At 42.2% G+C, this 19554-nt stretch overlaps 1 protein-coding gene across 4 annotated transcripts in view; it reads left to right on the top strand.

The window, feature by feature from the left end:
* Positions 1-19554, top strand: part of E2F3 (E2F transcription factor 3) — a 73405-nt gene that overhangs the window by 2047 nt on the left and 51804 nt on the right. The window lies entirely within an intron of this gene.

The following is a 19554-nucleotide window of genomic DNA, read 5'->3' as shown; positions in this document are numbered from 1 at the left end:
GCCACCCCCTCCCTTTGTCCCTGTAATTTATAAAGCGCCTTTGAGAGATGATTTAGGTCAGTATGCGGCTTCTCTTTTTGTTGATACTAGAAAGAAGTGTGGCCCGGAGCCCCCCCCCCCCCCTTCTCTCCTTCGTTCCCTTCCTCCATGCCTCCTGTCTTCACTCTCGTGGTCAGGCTTGGCCCCCACGAGGCTAGAAACGATCCAGACTCTTTTAGATAAATGGTTGGTTGATAATACCAATCGTTGACCTCACCTTGCCAAATGGGTTTATTTTTTGGAGGATCAAAATTTTGCAGGGGTCTTTAAGAAGGTCAGTACCTAGGTATACTTTGGGAAATGAGATGGGTTTTGGAGTAATGAAAATTTTTATTTCCTTACTCTTCCCAATTTCTCCCCGGGGTTGGATCTTAACTGCTTTACAGCCCCAGAGATACTTGCTTGGGGATGTGTGATACAGTCTCAAAGAAGGTGATCGTTTTGTGTGTGTGTGTATTTTTTCAGTGACTAGGGACTGCCAGCGGGGTGGGAAACAGTACTGTACCTGCTTATACAGGCAGTGTCCGGTGTGCTAGATTCTCAGTCACAGGAATATTCCATGCTTTATTAGCATTAAATACTACTACTGACTTGACCTAAACATGCTTGGACATATTTTAAGCATATTTATCCCCTACGCAGTTGTTACTATATCATAAACCTAACATGAAACAACCAGCTATTGACATACTTCTTGGATTGGATTGGATTCAGATTTATGGGAGGGTAGTTTTGATAATGGGAATTTATGAGACCACCAGATTGCTTTTTTTTTTAAGGAATCTTAGCCTGCTTGTTGGGCCAGGTCTCCCAAACTGTCTAGCCAAACTTATGTAGTTCATTGTATTTAAAGTATAAAAAATCACCCTCACCACCTTCCAAGTTATTTCAGAACCTTGCCCTCCTTGCCATGAGAATATAATTCCAAACTCATGAGCCCTGAATATAAAGTTTGAGTTTTTTCTTATCAAAATTATATTAGACTTCTATTTAAGTCTTGAAATTTATTGATGTTCTTTCCCTAAACAGTAACCACAAATCTGGGGTTGCTAAGTAATTGGCTGAACAAAGAGACCATTTAAATACTTTGTGTCCAAGAAGTAGTTGAGAACTTGTGTTCAGGTGGTCAAAGTTGCAGACTCACCTGGTTCTTACTCTTCTGTTCTGTCTCAAGAACATCTAAGAACTTAACCAGGAGCAAATTATTCACCTTTTTTTTAATGAGAAAAAAATATGCATGAGTACTAGCTTAGGTACTAGCTGATTGCCTCTCCTTTATAAGTTGTATGATACGATCTTAGGCAAATAATGTCTCAAAACAGTTTCTTCTCCTGTTTACATAGGGACAGTAACAGCACTGACTTGGAGTTTCTTTTTAAGAGTTCAGTATGATAATGCATGTAAAACACAGCACCTAGCAAATAGGAGACACCCAGTAGAATGAGTATGCAGAAATGTTATTTTCTATAATTTAGAGAAATGGTATAAGACCACATGCACAGCTGCCCCTTTATTTACATATATGAGCAAAATGTTTAAAAGTTTTCTAAAGTGAAATGTAATTGATTATACCTAATTGATTTAGGTTTCTAAATCTATAAAACATGGCTCTCCTAGCACTGGGTAAAATAGGGACATATCAGTGTGACAGGCCTATATGGAGATGGTATGATGCTGAACCGCTGAATGACCGAGCATGAGCTTGTGCCTTGTGTTATGACAAATTTAAAGCAACTCATCCTCACTTTTTTGCCTGAGTTCACTCCACCCATGACTCATGGACTTGCCAACTTTTAGGTACATCTATGCTCAGTGGCTTTTGTAGAACTGAACTCTCAATTGTCACCAAGTCAGACATGCACTAGATAAAACTCAGTTTTAGATGGTGAACTGTTGGAAATGGAAGGATTCTAGAGAAACCAGTCAGAAGTGCTATTTTCTGGAACAGAAAGGGCTTCTTCATGTTCTGCCTATTCTAAAAAGAAGCTGAAATTATTTCATTCTACTTCTAGAAAATTTGGGCTCTGTTAATGCAAAAGACAATAGACTATTACATCTGATTTCATTTCATCCAGTCAAAGCAACCCACTGATTATATTTGGAAAAGAATTCATAATGCTTGAAATTTTCCTGTAAGAATGGAGGAACCATAGGTGCTATAGCTGGGTCTCTTTTTTTTCCTGTACAACTATAAAAGAAGAAATATGCCAAGTTCCTGTGGTTCTGTACTCAATAATCTTGCTTCTGCTGAGATATATAGTTGATGCCAAGTTTAAGCTAGGAGAGAATATTTAGTCACTGCATACCCCAAAATGGAAGTTTTAATATAATGCACTGCCCAGACTCGGGGCAGTACAAATAGTTCAGTGCCATAATCAGTACCAAGGGCGCCACTCTAATCATCCTCTGAAACAAAGCACCCTTAAATGTGGCACTGTGAGCTAAGGAACCCAAGCTTGTGAACAGGAAAAGATTTTTTTTGTTTTGTTTTTCTATAAATCGTCACCTTGTGTAATACTTGGAAGAGTAGATTGTGAGATTAATGTGCTGTGTAAAGCTAACTTGAAAACAGAAAATAATACTCTAAGCTTAAACATGACTAACAGCACCTGGAGATTGAAAGACTTTGGGCAAAAGTTGCTTTTATTCTCATTTCCCAGAGGTACAGTGCAGTAGTTTTCTTTTAACTCTTCGGTCTTCATTGCCATCCCCAAAGATACCTTTAACCCCTTTCCAAAGGACTTGGGCCCATTTGGCAAAGCTTCAAATATTCAGTTAATTTTCTGGCTGTTGATCTAATTTAAGGTGATTTACATGTGTTCCATTTATACGTATGTCCAGTTTACATCTACTTTCTCAGGCTAACCAATTCCCATTCCTTTTTAAACACCTACTTTCTATGAACATCTTAAATTAGAATGAGTGAAAATCAATTGTCTATGCTCATCGAATCAAGTCCCTCATAGATTCCCATGAAACCACCCCAAATAGTGCAAGGTAAAAAGTAGATTTTAGTTCTTATCAGATTGTTTCACTTTGTTTTTTAAAGATAGGAACTTCCCTGAATTCTTGGAGGTACTAAGCATGTGGTTTAATGCATATTTTCATGCTTGTTAGCAGCTTAAAAATAGTGTTTCAGGGACTGTATTTACAATTGCTAAGAAGCATTTTCTACTAATCATTTTTTCATGGGACTAAGAAGGGAAGATAACTGGGAAAGCAGTAAATATAGGAAACCACTAATGGTATCTCCTTCCTCCTACTCTGATCCTCTCTTTGGCTTCAATGAGTGACATGGAAAATATATCTTACACAAAAAAAGATACACAGCAGAAGGTACAAAAAAGCAACAGTTAAGATGGGAACAGGAAACTTGGAGGGAGGAGGTGGGGGTTAATGTAGAGGGATAATGCCCATAGCTTTTGCTTCAGTAAGAAATAAATTGGTTTATTTTCTGTTCCCACTTTTGCTTCAAGATACTCTCCCCCCAAAACCGTGTGCCTTTAGATCTCAAAGAAAGTATAAGTTACAGGAATGCATTCTCATTCCCTCCCTCCCTCCCAAACCTTAACTGGGGGTCAGTCTTATGACCAGGGTGGCCACTATTGTGTACAATATGACTTTGAACAAGAAGAGATAAAGCCCACTGGTTGGCAGTTTGTATCACAAAGCCCACGCACTTTGCTTTGCTGGAGAACCTGAGGGAAGCAGACCACTGCTTTGCTTTGTAAACTAAGGCAGCAGTTTATGTCAGTGGGAGGTTGATAGCAGTGAGAATTGACAGCTGAAGGAATAGGGAGCAGATAAAAAAGAATAAATACAATTGACTTTAGTCTGCTTTCTGTTACTGTTCCTCATCTCTCTGGGTCCATTTGTAGTGTCCAGGCAACATTCTTATAACTTGACAGTCCCCAAGAACAATGCTTTAGGTTAGCATAGGCAATAGTCAATATTTCTGACAGTCTTCGAATCATAACATTTGAGAGCTGTAAAGCAACAGAATTATGTGTGACCCAATCGCCTTCACTTTGCATTAGAGGAAATCAAGAACCAATGCAGTTAAGTTACTTGCCCAAGGTCACAAGCTAGCTAGTGGCAAAGCTAGAACTGAAACTGGAGACTTGAATTCTTAGAAGCAGTCTCATTCACCATGAGAAAGTTAACTATGTCTCCCTTAACTATGTCTCCAGTGCCCTACATGAGAAAATTGGGATGTGTAGCATACATTTTAGATTGCTGTAGGGAGTAGTTACATTTTTTTAAAATGTACACATACAGTATCCTTGGAACAGTTGGTTTTCTAGTAATTCATTCTCAAAAATACAAAAAAAGCGAAACTACTTTAGATGTTAAATGAAAGGGAATTTTTTCAAATGGAAGGAATGACTGACATAATAAAAACATGATAGTATTTTTTAAAGCTTTGTTATTTGCAAATTTGATTGTTTTCTGTGGAAATGACATTTCTGGTGCTCAAAAAGGGAAACATACACTTCACGGAGAATAGAACCTAAAAGGATTTTTGACACTCTTTAGCAGAGACGCAATGCGCAGTGTGGCTCTGGAATTGGAGGTTTTGTCCTGGGCCATCCACGTCCTGAGTGACTTACGGGGTTCAGAGGGCCCTGGGCCCTTGCCCACCAACATTAGACTAGGTGCTCTTCGTCCAGGAAAGTTTCTGGTTTAACAAAGTGGCTGATCAGTTAACTCTTTCAAGAGGCAGTCCCATCCCCCAAAAGCCAGAACTAATTTCCTTAAAATGTCTTCTTTTTTACTTGTGGAACTGAGAAGCTTAAAAATAGAATCACTTCAAGCCCTGAAGCCTAAAAGTGAAACACAATCCAAGGTGGCTGTAGTTCACTGACTCACTAGGGGTAGAGACATATGGCTGGTCTATAACCCACAAACCAGAAAGGTGCCATGTGCAGGTCTGGTCTGACAGCCACTGAGCAGTAAGGAGCAGCTGATGAGAGGTGTAGTTACCAGTGAAGCTGGTTTCCCCCGGAAGATCTTTTGGTGGATCCAGTCCATCTTTCAGGGAGTGGAGGGGCAAAATGCCCTTGTTCCTCCCAGCCAGTTCATGCCTGGTCACCCTGGAGATCCTTTTGGCTCCTGCAGCATGCTCTTGATGGGCTGCTGAGAAAGGGTTCTCCCTGCTGTTTTCAGGATCCTGAATGTGGTGGCTCTGGACACTGAGTTATAGGAAGTGAACTCAGAGCCGCTAGATTTCACCTCTGCTTTGCCCTTCTCATTTCTGATGCCTTGAGGCTCCAGAAGTATACCGGAGCAGTAGCCCTGTGGCCCCACACCATCCTTCGTGACCCTTTCTGGGTCTGGCAGCCCATAGGAGAGGAGCAGGCTCATCCACACCCTCCACCTAAAAGGCAAAGTGAACAGCAGGCAGCTGAGTATTAAGAGGAAGACGATGGAGCCTAGGACCTGAGTGCCTGGCTCTTTCCGCTTACTAGCTGTGTCTTTGGGCGAATCACTTCCCCTCTGTGTCTTAATTTCCTCACCTGTAGAATGGGGAAATAATTGTACCTACCTCCATGGGCTTAGGAAGATTAAATGAGTTCATATTTGTCATGTGCTTAGGAACTGCCTTTCCCGTCCACGGACGTCTATGGAGCCGGGCTGTCCTTTGTTGTTTGCTTTCTTGGCTAGCCCTAGTGTTCATTGAAGCCCAAAACACCTTTCTAAAATTGGTGGTGATGGGGAGGCGTGAACCATGGGCCGGTTTTCTCCTAAAGTACTCTTTAGGATCTTTGTATCTCTTCATAAACTGTCCATTGACTTGGGAGAAAGAATGGAAGAATAAAGTTATTATAATAGTACTTTTGGTAGTAATAGTGTTGTGACTACAATCTTTGTTTCTATGATTAAATGTGTTAATACAGTTGCACCGTTAATGTCATTTCACTTCTGTACAGTAAACTGTGGCCTAAGACTGAATGGCAGAAATCTGGGTGCCTGAGGTGTCTGGGCCCTGGCAGCCTGGGCAGCCCTAGTCAGGGGCAGGGGAGGGGCTGTCTCCCAGAGTCGGGGACCCTGCTTCTGGACATGCTTTTCCCATTCCCGTCACCCCTCGTTTTTTCTATTATGTCTGTTCTTACCCCTCGCCTCTCCCTCTGCCTAACTTTTAGAAGGATGCCAGAATTGCATCCCTCACTGGCTGCTTCCATGACTTACCAAATTAATTACAGCCTTTCCCTTAGCATTTGCGGTAAGGTGAAATCATAACTTTCCCATTTTGTTTCCCATTCTTTCTCAGGTGGCTGAGGTTTTCCTTTCATTTCCATTCATTTGCTGGGTTCTTTCTACTCCCACTCTACCTTGCTCTGGCTGCCAACCACTGGCCCATCAAGGAAACAGTCTTCCCTGATTCCCCAGGGGCTTGGACCCCACCCACCGCTCCCGTTACTGCTTTCATGTAGCGCTACTTGGTCTTCATCTTTGGCGTTCTTGACTTACCCCTCCAAGTCTGCAAGCTGCGAGAAGTCAACCTGTTTTTTGTGTTTCCATCCCTTCGTTCCTGCAATGCCTTCTGCGTTGTAGAGTCTCAAATGTTAGAGAAGAGGTGTTTTCACTAGACACCTACAGTGTACTTGGTGCCCCCATCGTCCTGTTAGGGATGCAAAGAGGTATGGTGTTGTGATGTGCCCACTCTTGCATTTGCAGTCTCTTTGGGGAGACGGGCTTTTAACACAAGTCGATTCGAAAGCAGAACTAAACAGGAGTCGGGAGGAAAGCGAGACGCACCTAGTCATCAGTTGTATGATGTCAGCAGAAAGTGCCAGCTGATCCGTGACAATGGGAGGCCATGGCTCGTTGGTCATCATCAGTCTTAGACCACATTAGGGTACACATTTGAATCACCCGAGCGCTTTCAGAAAATACCAATACTTGGGCCGCACTCAGTTTAATTAGAATCGCTGGGGGTGGAGTCCACACATGGGTAATTTTTTTTTTTTTTATGTGTTCCGGATCATTTAATGCCCACTCTCAATTGGAACCACTGAGCTAGGTGGAGAGGGAAGATGGAGGAGGTGGTTCGTGGCTGGGGAAACATCATAAGGCAAAGGTAGGGAGGCAGAGGGTAGGTTAGCCTAAGAGACTGGTTGGACTGGAGTCAGTATGGAGGAGTCCCAGGACCTACCATGGGCTATGTTGGCAAAATTGGTCTAGATAGAGATTGTGTTCCTACCAGGGCCGGGCAGTGAATTAATGGAGAGTGCGGGTAGGATGGATAAGTGGTGTAGGGCTTGTGCTGGTACAGAGAAGAATGTCATATCAAAAGGGAGCCATGAGACCCTGGCCCAGGCCATGGCTACCAGAGGGGAAGGCAGGCCCCATTTGTTGCCAGATCTTCAACCTTAAAAGTGCCAGAAATCTTCCAGTTTTCAAATGCTGGCTCTATTAAAAAGGAAAATGTATAAGCCAAACAAAGTAGGTCTCTAGGCCAGATTTGGCTTACAGGCTGCCACTCAGCAGTGTCTGGTCTCTTGGATAAGAATAGCTAGTGTTTATCAAGTGCCTGCGTGTATGGAGGGCACTAAACTAAGTGCTTCATGCGCATTAGCACATTATCCACATAACCTATGAAGTGGGTACTGTTATCATCTCGTTCTGCATAGGAGGAAACAGACAGCGAAGGGTTAAGGGGCTGGCTCCGGGCTCCCCTGATGAGTAGAGCAACGAAATTAAACCCAAGGAGCCAGGAACCAAGGTGTCAGCTTATTCCTGGTTTTTATCCTCTGTGTTCTCTGATACTAATTACGTAGTAGAAACCCAAGAGACCTGTAGGAACCCAAAAGAAATAAAACAGTCCAATGTTTTTCCAGGCTTACCTGATAATATGAATTTCCTGTACCACTGGTTCCAGATTCCCATTTCCAAGTTTCACCTCAACCCTCAGTCAGAGAAGCACCCAGTCTTCTGATTTTCTGGAGCATTTGGGAGACACTGTTATACGTAGTAGAAAACGAGCAGAGGTTTCCTGAAGCTGGAATGACCAGGTGATGCAGGAACCACCTGCAGAATCCATGCACATTTTGTTCATCTCAACTGCTTCTTCAGTTGGAGAGAGCAGCCCTATAGAACCAGATACCTGGGCCAGGTGTGTTGGTACCCTATGCCTACCCTTGTGGTACCAACTTCTGGATTTCCAGGTCATTGCCAAGGCAAACCATCCAAAGATGAGTTACCCAAAACCCAAAGGAGGTAAAACAAGAAGGGTTTTCCAAAAGGTTGAGAAGCTTAGCTCCGGAGGTTCAAGTGCCAGGTATTGGCTGGGAACCAGGGCGGTGATGCCGGATGCCCTGCTCTGGAGGGCTGTGCTTTGCCGTGTCATAAGCAAGCTTTTCATTCTGTCGGGCCTGGGCCTGTCTGGACCGGGTTACCAGGTGGACAAAAAGCTAGAAATTTCCCAGGGAAGAGAACCAGGGCATACTATTTAGAGTATGGGTGCTATAGATTCAATAAGTCTGGAAGCAGGACAGCTATAGTGACAGTGTGAAAAGGCAGGATGGAAGTGAGAGAAGGCTAAAGGAGAAAAGAAATAGAAACACTTTGACACCCAAGATGCTTAACTCCTGGGGCTAAAAGAATGGATGAAGTTGAGTTTGTCCTCTGTCAGGGCGTGTGCTGTGTGGCAAGAATGGTTAGTTTGGTATGAATTGATTGTGGGTGAAACCAGAGGCCATCTGGCTTTCTAAGAGGCTAGGACTGAGCCCTGGAAATGTGTGGCTTTGGTGGACGTCTTGATGAACAATCACAAGCCAAAAACTGGTCACCCTCGTTTTTTAAAAAAAAAATTAATGTGGGACCACCAAATCCTTTCGTCATTTTCACTTCTCTCTCTATAATATGAAAACGAGACAGATTCATCAGGTTGATTTGGAGGATCAATACTGTCAGGGCTCCCAGAGACAAGCCATCAGATGTTATTTATTACATGCTTTACCAGATCTGGGCTTCTCCTAGCTGCTCTGAGAAAGCCCACAGTTTGCAGCCTCTCAAAGCAAAGAGGCAGCTGGAGAGTGCTGTGCATAAAGAAAGCCCACATCGCTGTCTTGAACTAAGGTGGCTCTTTTGACCATTATGTCCTAATTTTGCTGATTAAAAAAAAAAAATCTTGAATTTTTAGCTTATTAAAATTTAAAACAGAGTGTTGGAGTCCTTTTCTGGAGGAAAGAGCCATGGAAATTCTAAGTATCTTTATAGTTGATTTTTAAATACGTAACTAGTATTGAATTGACTCGTTTTGAGTTGACTAGTTTTACTGCTGTATTGAGCAGCGAAACTTGGGACGATCACACTAATAGTCAAGCTCCTGCCCTTTCATGTTGCTGTTCCCTTGTTCACATCTCAGACACCCTCACTCTTGGACTAGTCTTTAGGTGGCGAGGCTTTCGGCCCGGGAGACCTGAAACACGGTGGTGGGTATGGAAGGAATGTAGGACTTGAAGATCTGCATTCAGAAACATGCTTTGTCACTTACCAGTATGTGTGACCTTTTACAAATTATATCCATTAGCTGTAGTTAGCTAAAATAGTGTTCCTGTCTCCTTCAGTGCTTGGAAGGATTAAATGAGATAGTGCTTATAGGAAATGTACTGTGTGTGCCCCCCCACCGTAATCAAAACTCTTGGGTGTTGGTTGAATCTAGATTCTCTACATTTTACCCACTTCAGGCAAAACTATTGGACAGACACTGATTGAACACCCACTTTGTGCAGAATGCAGTTCCCAGTATTCTGGGGATTTCATAGGGGACTAACATCGATTCTCTTCTTGCCCTCAAGGAGTTTATCAGGAGATAAGGGAGATGAGATGAAACATGTTCTTCAGGAGCTTAAGACAAAAGACAGTGAGTGCCATAAGCAAATTATTTTTTTAGCAACACATTTTTATTTTACATAATTTACAGTAGTATAATCCAGAATAGCCTTCACTCTTTAACTGCAAAGTAAATATGTTTTCTTTTTTAAAAAATAATTATTTTTTAACTTTTCTGTTACAGTTGACATACAATATGATATTAGTTTCAGGTGTACAACATAATGTTAGACATTTATATAGCTTATGAAGTGACCGCCCCTGTAAGTCTAGTGCCCATCTGACACCATACATAGTTATTACAATCCTAATGACTGTATTCCCTGTGCTGTACTCTACATCCCTGTGACTGTTTTATAACTGGCAATTTGTACATCTTAATTGCTTCACCTTTTTCATCCATCCCCAAACCACCTCCCATCTGGCAACCAGCAAAATGTTTTCTGTATGTGTAAGCTTATTTCTGTTTTGTTTGTTCATTTGTTTTGTAGATTCCACATATAAGTGAACTCGTATGATATTTGTCTTTCTCTGACTTATTTCACTTAGCATAGTACCCTCTAGGTCCATCCATGTTGTCGCAAATGGCAAGATTTCATTCTTTTTATGGCAGAGTAGTATTCCATTGTATAGCTGTACCACATCTTCCTTATCCATTCATCTAGGTTGCTTCCATATCTCGGCTATTGTAAATAATGCTGCAGTGACCATAAGGATGCATATGTCTTTTTGAAATTCATGTTTTGGATTTCATTGGATAAATACCCAAAAGTGGGATTGCTAGGTCATAAGGTAGTTCTATTTTTAATTCTTTTGAGGAAACTTCATACTGTTTTCCATAGTGGCTGCACCAATTTACAATCCCACCAACAGTGCACAAGGATGCCATAAGAAAATATTGATGAAGTTTCAAAGGCATCCAAACGGGGGGTCCGGGTGGGGGCAGAGAAGGCTTTAGGAAGTTTGAAACCAGAGCAGGGTTTTGGCATCGTTGACATTTTGGCCAGATACTTCTTTGTGGTGGGGGCTGCCCTGTGCATTGTGGGAAGTTTAGCAACAAGCCTGGCCTCCGCTCACCAGGTGCCAGTAGCCCCTCCCAGTTAGGATCAAAATTTTCTCTGGACATTGCCGGAGTGTCCCGGGGTGCAAAATCAACCTTCCTCCCATTGAGAACTACTGAACTAGACCTTTAACTTTGGCATGCCTAATGCTTCATGGAACCCGAGAGCTGTGATTCACTGCCCCCACTCTTCATAGGTGGTATAGCTGCCCTGTGTAGCCAGCTGAAGCCCTTTTCTGATCATGCATTCTATGAATTGGCCACTCAAAGCTTCTCTGTAAGTTGGAGAAGAAAGGATCAAAGTCTGCAGTTCAGGGAAGGCCAAGGAAGTTTTGCATTTATCATTTACTCCGCTGGGCGATAAGGGAGACCTGCTCAGGACTAACTTCTCAGCCTGGCTGTTGATCCCAGCTTCACTGTAGTAGTGGATGATTTGGACACATCACTTCCCCGCTAACCTATTTCCTTACCTGTGAAAATTGAATGCCGTAATGCCTATAAAGTGCTGGCTCCAGCACCCGCCAGTGCCAAACACTCCCAAATGTCTTTGCTGTCATTGTTACTAAGGTGAGCTTCCTTTTCAGGGCAGTTCAGCTTCTGTGGGATGCCAAGTGGGGTGCTTCTGTAACCACTTTCCCTTGCTTATCCATCCCCGTGCTGGCCGGTTTCTGCCTTGGGCATCCCAATTCATTTTGTTTAGTAGATGTGTATGAGGCACCTAGTATAGACCAGCCCCCGTTGTAGGTGCCGGGGAAATGGCAGTGTCAACACAGACAAAATTCCCTGCTTTTGAGTGGCTTGTGTCATAATTGATGAAGATCTTGCCATCAATGGATTGCATCAAAGATCTTACCCTTGGATGGATTCTGGCCTGTTTTCTTTTTTTTTAGAGCAGTGGTTCTTACATGTGTTGGCCCAGACCAACAGCACTAGGGAGCTTGATAGAAATGTAGACTTTCAGGTCATACCCCAGATCTCCTGAGTCGTGAACTCTGGGGTGGGACACCAGCAGTGTAGGGTTTAACAGGATCCCCAGGTCATTCTTATGCACCAATTTAAGAGCCACTGTTTGATGAAAGATAGATACCAAGAAAAAGACAGGGGAAAGCCCGAGGCCTTCATTGGGCTGCAGTGTTTTGTACATGGTGCCGTCAGAGAAGGTGTTGCTCATATAATGCAATTCTAATAGGTGCAGAGCTTGCAAAATATAGTCTTTGGTGTATCAAGACAATTCAAAACCGGCAGTACCCCCCATCTCTTCCTGGGCCAGGCCTCCCTCCTTGAGATGGGAGGACCCTGCGCTCCACAGCACAGAACTTGATAACAAACGCTTGGCCACTTTGGGGCTTTTCATCATCCGGTGAACAGGGAGACTGTTTCCCTCCCTTTTCTCCAGAAACTTTTGACATGTTTGTGTGACAGTTATTTTCTTTCTTTTCATTCTTTCTCTTTTAATCGTCCTCTTGTCTAGCACCATTAAACATCTTTATATCTATAATCCAGTTGCCCGCCAGATGTACAAGTGAAGTGGTTGTTCTCCTTACATGTCTGGTAATTTGGGTGTTTAAAAATGTACAGAGTAAATGAAATGAGAGACCATGGAAAGCATCCAGCCTGGAGCTTGGGCACAGAGTGGCAGCCACTTGATAAATGTTGGTACAAGCCCTGCCCCTACCCCCAACTCATTAGACAAACCAATAAAGGCATTGAATGGATAGCACAGTTCTTTGTGTGAAAAGCTCTCGGCTAGCTACTGGCAGTTTGAATGGGTGTGTGAATAACCATCATATAAATTATAACAAATTGTGGAATCAAAAGTTTTGATTATTTCAAACTTTTATTAAATTTATATGTAATTAAATAAACAACTTAAAAAGTCAAAGAAATAGGTGTTACCTGATTTGTTTTCATGAAGATGAATGGAGAACAAAAAACAAAACAAAACAAGAAACCCTAATCAGATTGGCAGAAATTTTCCCTTCTGTACTGGCCCAAACCTGGATCTACATTACAAGTAACTTGTCAATTTAACAGCCATCTTCACTTAACAAATGCTAATTAATTACAACCATGTTGAAAGGAGTGTTTGGGATAGATTGATAGTTCTTTTGATAAAAGACTGTGTCTTGAAAATGCATGTGAAAGATTATAAAGCTTTATTTTAGCCCTCGTTTGTCTTGGCGGTTCTCTTCTAAAAATGTCCCTGTGGCCATTGGTGGGCATTTCCTCCCTCATTCCATCCACCTTCAGCTAAAACAACTTATGGTTACAGTGACAGTTTTAAGTTTGCCGTTTGTGGCTGATTATATTATAGAGGTTAGGAAAGTAAGGCAAACAGTACTCATTTCTTGCTTCCTGCCTTGCTTGAGAAGGTGAAGATCAGCTTTTCTAAGTCCTGGACTTTGAAAGTTTGCTACTCTATATAGCAAGGGTGGCCAAGGTGTGGCCCTTAACTGTCCTCCACCCCTGAAGTTCTGAATGACTCAGCTGCTGCCATCCTTTCCAAAACCAGGTCTGCAGACTGGCATGCGGGCCTCCCTTCTTTCTGCCTTGTGGAGTCGAAGAAACTGGAATAGAGCCATACTGTCTACGTAGCTGAGTTTTATAAATATTTTTTAGGTGGATCTAGGCATGTATTATCACATTTGACAGTAACAAGTTGCCAAGTGTTGAGCTCTTCTGAGTCTTGCTTTTCCTTTGCTGTCATGTAAGAATAATGTTAAACTGGTCTGTTGGTTGGCTATCCTTTTTAGATCAGGTAGGTCTCCTGCTGTTTTTGCACCTTAGAGAAGAGATCTCAATAGGAAATGATAGGGGCCCCAACTTTGCATGATTACGAGCTCAGATTTGTTGCTCTGGGGGACTACTTTGTGTTAGTCTGAAAACTGATGAACTAGAATGCAAACTGATTCATTTATCTGGACGAATATACCTGCCTAGGAGACAGTTGCAGAAATAGGTATTGCTTTGTGTTCCCAATCAGAAGATTATTAGCTGAGTCAGAATAAAGAAACTGACGAACTGTTAGTATCTTCCAGGTGTGACAGTTTCTCTGGAGCGTACCTGCAGAGGTGGCAGTCCTGCTGGCTGTTTAAAGGACATAATGGACCCATGCATTTAGTCAGGTGTCCAGTGATGACTGTTATGAAACACTAACTTCATTGCCTTTTTCTTAAAGAAAAATACTTAATTTTAATGCATGCTTATAATTTAAAGAAATCAAAGGATATATAAATCAATAGAGTAAAATTTAAAATAGCTCCTAGTCTGTTCCCTCCTAGTTCTGCTTCCCTTCCTAGAGGTAACAGCTTGCAAGACCTTGCCCTTTTCTATCCATTTGCAAATATATATTTTATATAAGAGTGCAAATTGTGGCTTGCAGCTTATATGTAGCAAGGAATTAGACGTATTTCCATACTGATGTTCATTCTTCTTGGTAATAGCTGCACTGCCACCCATGATACAAATATGCTAGAATGTAGTTAGCTCTTCACATTTGATTGTTATTTCTCATTTTAACTGTTGATATTATAAACTGTGCTGTACTGAATATCCTTGTACATATGTTTTTGTGCACGTGTGTATTTCTGTAGGCTAGATTTCTCTTTATTTCTCTCACAGGGCACATATAGTAAAATGCTGATACCTGAAGGCCGGATTGTCCTCCAAAAAGACTGAACTTGTTCTTGGTCCTATCGCCAGTGTAGACAGTGCCTGCTTTCTCATATTCTTTCTGGTACTGGGTCACATTAGTCTTTTTGCAGTTTTGCCAGTGCCAGTGGATGGTATTTTGGGTTTCCTTAGTGATTACCACTGTTACCACCACCACTGCTGTAACTATTACTGCTACTGGCTAATAGTTATTGACTTTTTATGTGCCAGGGTTGTTTGAAGCACATTACATGAAATTTACTACTTTAAACTTCAACATCCCTATGAATTCGGTATGATTATTGTCCTCATTTTACAGACAATGAAAGAGTGGTGGATTTGTACATTTAATCCTTTATCAGCGTTGTTTACAGGGCTGTTTATAATTTTCTTATTGACTTATTGGAACTTTTAATGAGTTACAGATATTAGACTTTCTCTGGTATGTATGTGTCTGCAGTAAATATGTTTCCCTAGTTTATCATTTTTCTGTTAATTTTATCTATGAGATGTATTTCTGTCTACAGAAGTTTTGCTTATTTTTTTTAAATATAAAATGACCATTTTCACAGTTGATGAGTTTGGTGGCTTGGTTTGGGAAAGACTTTGCTAATCCCCAAATTATGGCAATATTCTATTCTCTTCTTCTGACTTCATAATTTTATTATTTTGACCTTTAACCTCTTTGGAAGGGTGAGTGTTGCACACGTATGCACATGTAATCAAGGATCTATGTTGGTCTCTATCTGGACATTCTACTCTGCTCCGTCGATATTTTTGTCTCCTTTGTAAGGAAACAGCACACTGATTTAAATACAGTCGTGTATTTAAATACAGTCGTTTAGTGTTGTTTTGCTATAAATAGGGGGAAATCCTACTCTCATCTTGTACTTGTTTTTGTTTTTCATTAAAATTATAATTTTTGTCATTACACTTTTATTTTCTTACTACACTTTCTTGCAGATTTACAAATTGGGGTTCTGTCTCCCTCAGCCACTATGAATTGAGTGTGATAAGAAAGGTAGTAAATTGCCTACCTTGTTGGTAGTTGTGAACACCGGGAATGGTAATGAGCATGTATTATTTCATCTGCTACAGCAACCCTTTCTCATCTGTAGATGAGAAAAGTGAGGCCAGCAGGTAAGCTGTTTGCTCCAGTCTACACTTCTAGACAGTGATAGAACCAGGATTCCAGACCAAGTGATTTCAGACTTCTTTTTTAACCCTGATGCTACCCAGACCCATGGAGTCCCCTCACGGGTTGTTTACAGGCCTTTGTCTAAGATGATTACTAGTTGTCCCTGTGTTCTGCAGGCAGTCGGTGGCATGTACAGCGTTTATTGTGTGAAGTGGAAAGCCTAAGATCTCTCCTGAGGATTCACATTGAGTTGAAAAACTCAGCTTTGCCAAGGGTAGTTGTTCCAACTTAGGACATGAGTCCAGGTGGGACCACAGTGTAAAATAAAAGTGAGAGGGGAGAGAAATCATTTAGCAGATGCTTCTTCTTAGGCCCGACACTTCCTTAGCCCTCTCTCAGCTCTGAGAGCTATGGGTCTGGCTGTGGGTGGGAGCACAGGTGAGGAGGACACGGTCCTGGACAATGAAGGACCAGGCATTCTGGTGGCGAAAGCCATAGACACAACCCCGGGAGTCTATACCTTTTCAAAGAAAAGGCAACAGGTTAGCTGTCTGGTGGAGGAACAGAGGTCTGTAGTGGGTCTAGAAATGCTTCGCTGTAGAGGGGCATTTAAACGGGGCCATTTTCCTCTGCATCTGAGTCGATGTACCTACCAGTATAAGCCTTCCCGTCCTGCAGGTGTTTGCCTCTTGAGTCGGTTTCTTGATTCTTAAGGGTGAATGTCAGGAAAGTAATTTTTTTTGGAGAACTTTGAAACTGCCTCCCTAACAGAAGTCCAGCTGAGCTCCCACCGGGAGCCTTGGAAAAGTAATCCTATTTATTAGCAGTGGTATATTGATTTTGTGTGTGAAATGGACTCAAAGGCCTGTGACAATGAGTCCATTTGAAATTATAATTTAAAATATCTAACAGAATAGCTGTGCAGAAATACTACCCCAGAATATAAATGATTAGATTTATAGTGAATTTCTCGAGTGCATGTAATTAAATTGGCAATGGGTAGGTCAAGTTCGTTTTCATATCCTAAATCCTTTAATTTACCTTTTCTTCAACAGTCACTGGTGTAAGCATAGAGGAATAGCTATTAAATCTTATAGGCCTTTATAAAAATATATAGTTGTGCTTTGTTCACGTATTCGTTTAATCAGTCCACGTTGCCCGATCTTGTATTTTAAAATAGAAGGCACCTCATCAAAGAATTCTCCTTTTTACTGTATGACTACACTCCTAATTTTGCGAAAGCGGACAGTTTTCCTTCCAAGTTGAAAGGTGAATGTATAATTATTTTATCATTTATTTAGCACATGCTGCCTGACCTTGTTTTGTATGTCTGCAGTTATGGCTGGTATAGCTACTCTTCCCGGCCTCCCAGTTCCTGATGTCTCTCTGATCCCACCTAGTGTCGTTCTGGGATTATGACCACAGGTGGACCTGCTGGGGCCGCACTGGTGGTGACCACAGGTGCTGGTAACCCTGACGTCCGTCCTTGGCTGTGCCTCCGCTGACCTGGGCTTTCTCTCACTCCCAGGGCTTAAGGTTAATGTGCCCACTCTGTTAGCTGTTTTTACTCCACATTTCCTTTAAAATATACCTTCACTTCTTCCCTCCCATCCCCCACCGATACAACTACCCTGGCATCCTGGCTTTTTCCATTCTTGACAAATGATCTGTCCACTGTAACTGTAGCTCCGCTGTGCTGATATCTGTTGAAATTAGACCTAGAATCTAAATGTGGCTTCATGAAACGATGGGTGAGACATTTTTCTCTTCAAATAGTCTGTGGTCTACTAGCACTCCAAATCATCTTATCTGTACCTTCTCCACTGATGTTGGGAGGGAAATGGGGTAATATGTGTCTGAAAGTGACTTAAAATGAAAAGTTCTCATAAGGAGCAGTGTTCAGTTTTTTTGAATCTATAATAAAGTAGAGAGATGTTCACCACCATGGGTGCCTGCCTTCCCCAAGCATATTGAACACACTTCAACCTAATTGCATTTCTTATCATGTAATAGGAATCAAGAACAAGAACCCTTCCTATGTTCACCCCTATAGCTACTTCTAACCCTTATGATGATATTTTGTAACCCAAAGATTAAACGTTTCATTTATGCTTCTTGGACCAAGTTACCCACTTTGTATTTGGTCCTTTTTCTCTTAGGAAAACAATAATTTGGTACTGAAACTACTCCTGCAAAGTAGATACGTGGCAAATGTGATTTTGTTTGTGCTGGAGGCAGGCCAGACTGCGTGGTGATTACTTACCCGGAAAAGGAGAGGGGTGGGCCAGGGCCTGGGCAAAGTGGAGTTTGCTGTGTAAGTCAGACTCTGGGGACCTGGGGCCTGGGGTCTGGAGCCTGGCAGGCATTGCAGCCTGGATGGAAGTGGATCAATTATTTCACCTCGGCTCGTTTCTTGTCTATCAAATGTGAATCATCTTTTTGCCCCCCGTCCACACAGGCCTTCCATGACTTTGTCCACCAAACCACAGAGACCCAACACTGTGGCCCTTAGATTCTTAGGGACCTTGGGGAGGTTTTGCTATTCAGGGTGGCCACTCATCTGACGCCATGCATGGGAGTACCATCCCATTGGAGGTGACTCAGACCTTGTGCAAAGAGGGAATGCCAGTAGGAGTGGCGTCCCACCTACCACTTGCCACACCCCTTCTCATGCCAGACTTGGTGTCTCTTACTTCTCTTCTTTTCAAAGTCCTAAGGGTTAATTATGATGTTTACTAGTTACATTTGCATTCCTGATAATGCCCTTTCAGAGTGAGTTGGCACCAGTTCATTTTCAAGTCTTAAGTAGATCTCAGAATCAGGGTGTGGTTCTTGAGTTTGTGGATGTTACAATCCTACCGAATCTGAATACCACTGCCTGTCGGTTGCTGGGACTTTGGTTCCTGCCCTCCAACAACTCACGGAACTGTCTTCTTGCCGAGATTCTGAGAAATACTGAGAAATGGTATTTCCGGGTTACAGGTGAGGAAACAGAATGAAAGTCAAGAGACATTGAGTGGCTTTTTCCCCCCAAGATGAGAAAAGTGGTTAACGGGCTAGACTTTGAAGTTGCTTGGGTTCCAGATCTCACGAGGTGTGGGAGCTCTGGCAAGGTACTTACTGGGCTAGATCCGAGTTTCCTCATCCATGACTTGGGACAATTAATGACCTACCCCTCAGGGTGATGGAGGGAGACTGAATGAGAATGCGTATCTGGAACATGGAAGGTGTTCAGAAAGGTTAGCTCTTAACTATATATGTGGAGCAAGTGGAGAGATGGGACTGAAAACATGTCTCTGCTCTCAATCTTGTATATTAGCACAGGACTTCTTGTGTATAAAGAAAATTAGAAGCGTCTTTAGAGAGACCTGTTCATTATAATTATATGTAAATGTGTTTAGAACAATTTCAACGTAGATTTGGTGGAAATTGTGTTATAGTTTCTTCTCTCTCTTTTGTTATTCTAAGCTGCCCTACAATGATATTTTTAAAAATTGCTGATAACTCTGAACTGTGCAATTGCCAGGGGAGAGCCAAGACACTAAAGGTTTTCCTAGGCCTGTGGTTCTCAACTGGGGACAGTTCAGCCCTCCAGGAGTCATTTGGCAATGTCTGGAGACATTTTTGGTTGTCACAACTGGGGGTGGGGGGCAATACTACTGGCATCTAGTGGGTAGAGGCCCGGGATGGTGTTAAACATCATCCTACAATGAACGGGACATCCCCCTTCATGACAAAGAACTATCAAGCTCAAAATATCAGTAGTGCTGATGTTTTGAAGTGGTGCTTTCAGGTAATCCTGTTGCTATTGCTGTGAGGCTTTCTCCCC

Source organism: Rhinolophus sinicus, chromosome 14 (genome assembly GCF_057876585.1).
Source record: "Rhinolophus sinicus isolate RSI-liver-muscle chromosome 14, RSI-T2T, whole genome shotgun sequence".
NCBI classification, from domain to species: domain Eukaryota; kingdom Metazoa; phylum Chordata; class Mammalia; order Chiroptera; family Rhinolophidae; genus Rhinolophus; species Rhinolophus sinicus.
This window is presented reverse-complemented; position numbering and strand designations above follow the sequence as displayed.